The sequence below is a fragment of the Hevea brasiliensis genome, chromosome 15, assembly GCF_030052815.1.
Source record: "Hevea brasiliensis isolate MT/VB/25A 57/8 chromosome 15, ASM3005281v1, whole genome shotgun sequence".
In the NCBI taxonomy this organism is placed as follows: domain Eukaryota; kingdom Viridiplantae; phylum Streptophyta; class Magnoliopsida; order Malpighiales; family Euphorbiaceae; genus Hevea; species Hevea brasiliensis.
Genome location: NC_079507.1, coordinates 58889381 through 58893650, shown reverse-complemented (window position 1 = coordinate 58893650; position 4270 = coordinate 58889381). Strand labels below are relative to the sequence as shown.

Below are 4270 nucleotides of genomic sequence, written 5' to 3'. Positions count from 1 at the left end.
GAAATTTTTGATGATATGTGGTACACAAAGACAACCTGGAGTTTCTGATGAAGTTATTCGGCTCACCTTATTTCCATTCTCTCTTCGGGATTCAGCATTGGAGTGGTATGACTCACTTCCACAAGCTATTATAGCTACTTGGGAGCAACTATCTCAAGCTTTTCTATCTCAATTTTTCCCACCTGGGAAAACTACTCATTTGAGGAATTTGATGGTAGCTTTTAAACCAAGAGATGATGAAACTTTGTATGAATCCTGGATGAGATTTAAGGAGCTTGAAAGGCAATGTCCTCATCATGAAATACCGAAATGGATGATTGTTCAAAATTTCTACACCAGAGTTACTCCAGCCATAAGAAACACAATTGATTCACAAGCAGGAGGAGATTTCATGAGAATGACAAGTGAAGAATGCTATGATCTATTAGAGAAGATTGCTCATAATACCCATTTATGGGGAAATCCTAGAGCACTTGAGCCAAAGAAAGCTGGGATCTATGAACTTGACTCAGTTAACTACATGAATGCAAGATTTGATCAGTTGACTCAGCTTCTTAGTGATTTTTGCACAAAGGCAACAACCTCAACTCCTACAACTATGCAACAAGTTGCCTTCACAAATGGAACTCAAAGTTGTGGAGTTGATTATTCTTCTTATGGTGATGATTATTTGCAAGAACAAGCTGCTTATGCAGGAGGTTATCAACAAAAACCTATGGGAAATGCTTACTCTAATGTGAACAACTCAACATGGAGACCACAAGCAACTTTTGCTCAACAAGGCCAAAGCTCAAATTATGCTCATAACCAGCAGTTTATGCAGCAGAACAAGCCTCAATTTCAGCCTCAATTTCAGCCCACAAGGCAGCCACCACCTGGATATCAAGCAAGAGCACAACAATCCCTTCCATCCCATGAACCGAAGCCATCTTTGGAGAACATGATGGAGAAATTTTTTGCTGAACAAAGCAAGATGAATAGCAAATTGGAGGAAGAAATGCAACACATGAGACAAACCATGGATCAATTACAAGTCCACAACCGCATGTTGGAGACTCAATTGGCGCAACAAGCAAGCTCATCAGGAAGCAATTCCTATGGGAAACTACCTAGCCAACCACAAAACCCTCATGAACAATGTAAGTTGGTGACCTTGAGAAGTGGTAAAAAAGTTGGTCAAGAGAGTGAAAACAAGAGAGAAGAAAAAGAGAGCACAAAAGAAGAAAATTCAGTTGAGAGCAAGAAAAATGAAAAAGAAGAAGAAAGCAAAAGTGAGCAAGATGAGGGAGAGAAACCATACATCCCACCTGAACCTTACAAACCCACCCTTCCCTACCCTCAAAGATTCATCAAGCATAAACTAGACAAACAATTTGGCAAGTTCCTTGAAGTGCTAAAGAAATTGTATATCAATGTGCCATTCACTGAGGCACTATCCCAAATGCCAAGTTATGCCAAGTTTTTGAAGGAGATTCTTTCCAACAAGAGAAGACTAGAAGATTATGACACCATCAACTTGGGAGAGCAATGCAGTGCTATAATCCAGAAGAAGTTACCTCCCAAACTCAAAGATCCGGGTGTGTTTTCCATTCCTTGTCATATTGGTGATAATTGTGTGGCAAATGCCTTATGTGACCTTGGAGCTAGCGTCAGCCTAATGCCTCTTTCAATATATGAGAAGTTGAATATGGGAGAGTTGAAGCCCACAAACATGTATCTTTCATTGGCTGACCGTTCAATTAAGTATCCAGAAGGCATTCTTGAAAATGTGCCTATCAAGGTTGGGAAATTTTACATTCCGGTAGACTTTGTCATTTTGGATATGGAAGAAGACACAAAAGTTCCTATCTTATTGGGAAGACCCTTTTTGGCAACAGCTGGTGCATTAATTGATGTAAAGGGTGAGCAATTGACACTTAGAGTGGGAGATGATCAAATGATATTCAACATCAATCCAGCCATGAAAAGAAAACATGAAGAAGTTGAGTCTTGTTTGCGGGTAGACATTATTGATGAGATTGTTCAAGAGCATTTCAGACAAAGCTATCCACAAGACCCACTTGAAAATTGCTTAGTCCATGGTGGGAGCATTGATGATGATAATCACAACATGGCTATTTTTGCGCAATACTTGGAAAGCTCTCCACCACATCCTGAAGCCACAATTTTTCAACTTGAAGGAGTGCAAAATTTGGAGATCAAACCACCATCATTAAAGGTAGAGGATGCCCCAAAGGTAGATCTTAAACCTCTTCCTTCCAACCTCAGGTATGCTTTTCTTGGACCAAATGAAACATATCCTGTTATAATTAATGCATGTTTGACTAATATTGAGATTGACAAATTGTTGAGAGTTTTGAGAAAATATAGAAGAGTTTTGGGTTATGCAATTGATGATATAAAGGGAATTAGTCCAACAGTTTGTATGCATAGGATTTTCCTTGAGCCAAATAGTAAACCTTCCATTGAACACCAAAGAAGATTGAATCCTACAATGAAGGATGTTGTGAAAAGGAAATCCTAAAATTACTAGTCTTTGGAATTATTTACCCTATTTACGAGTGAGTGGGTTAGTCCTGTGCATGTTGTACCAAAGAAAGGTGGGGTGACAGTTGTAAAAATGAGAATAATGAATTGATACCCACTAGAACTGTTACAGGTTGGAGAATGTGCATAGACTATAGGAAGTTGAACAATGCCACAAGAAAAGACCATTTTCCCCTTCCTTTTATGGATCAAATGTTAGAGAGATTAGCCAAGCATTCATTCTTTTGTTACTTAGATGGATATTCTGGTTTCTTTCAAATTCCAATACATCCTGATGACCAAGAGAAAACTACCTTTACCTGTCCCTATGGCACCTTTGCCTATCGAAGGATGCCATTCGGATTGTGTAATGCGCCTGGCACATTTCAAAGGTGCATGATGGCCATTTTTTCTGATTTTATTGAAGAAATTATGGAGGTCTTCATGGATGACTTTTCAGTATATGGCACTAATTTTGATTCATGCTTGACTAATTTGTCTAAAATTTTGCAGAGGTGTGCTGATAATGATTTGGTGTTGAATTGGGAGAAATGCCACTTTATGGTCCAAGAGGGAATCGTTTTAGGACATTTGATCTCAAATAGGGGAATTGAAGTGGATAGAGCCAAAATAGAAATTATTGAAAAAATGCCACCTCCAACCACTGTCAAAGGAGTGCGAAGTTTTCTTGGACATGCCGGGTTTTACCGGCGATTTATTCAGGATTTTTCTAAACTTGCTAAACCCTTAACAAATCTTTTGAATCATGATGTTAAATTTGATTTTAATCAAGATTGTATGGTTGCTTTTTGCAGGTTAAAGACGGCCTTAACAACAGCTCCTATCATGCAACCCCCAGATTGGACTTTGCCATTCGAAATCATGTGTGATGCAAGCGAGTTTGCTGTTGGAGCTGTCCTTGGCCAGCGAAAAGATAGAAAACCTTATGCCATTTACTATGCAAGCCGAACCCTTGATGAAGCCCAAGTCAATTACGCCACAACTGAAAAGGAGTTCCTTGCGGTAGTATTTGCACTCAATAAATTTCGTTCTTATTTGGTCAACTCAAAGGTAATTGTTTTCACTGATCATGCAGCAATAAAGTATTTAATGAGCAAGAAAGAAGCTAAATCTAGGTTGATTAGATGGATATTGTTACTTCAAGAATTTGATTTGGAAATAAGAGATAAAAGGGTGTTGAGAATGTGGTGGTGATCACCTGTCTAGGATTTAATCTGAAAATAAAGATGATGAAATTGTGCCTCTTGATGAGTTTTTAATGAATGAGCAATTGTATGTGTTGAATTCTACACTTCCATGGTTTTCTGATATTGTGAATTTCTTATATTGTGGTGTCTTGCCACCTGATTTATCTTGGCGACAAAGAAAAGATTCTTGCATGATGTTAAATTTTATTCTTGGGAAGAACCTCTTTTGTTTAGAAGATGCAATGATGGAATAATTAGAAGATGTATACGGAGGAAGAAATGCATGATGTTATTTACCATTGTCATTCTTCTGAATATGGTGGTCATTTTAGTGTCTCAAAAACTGTTGAAAAAGTCTTGACATCAGGTTTCTATTGGCCTAATATGTTTAAACATGTGAGAAATTTCGTAAGCAAGTGTGATAGGTGCCAAAGGGTAGGCAACATTTCCAAAAGAGATGAGATGCCCCAACAGTCCATATTAGAAGTTGAATTGTTTGATGTATGGGGAATTGATTTCATGGGGCCATTTCCATC

The 4270-nt window shown here is 38.2% G+C and overlaps 1 non-coding gene across 1 annotated transcript; it reads right to left on the bottom strand.

Moving 5' to 3' along the window:
* Positions 1–196: 196 nt before the first annotated feature.
* Positions 197–303, bottom strand: LOC131174269 (small nucleolar RNA R71). The gene has a single exon (XR_009144517.1). It is a non-coding gene; the product is annotated as a small nucleolar RNA R71 (small nucleolar RNA).
* Between the last annotated feature and the right edge of the window lie 3967 nt (positions 304–4270).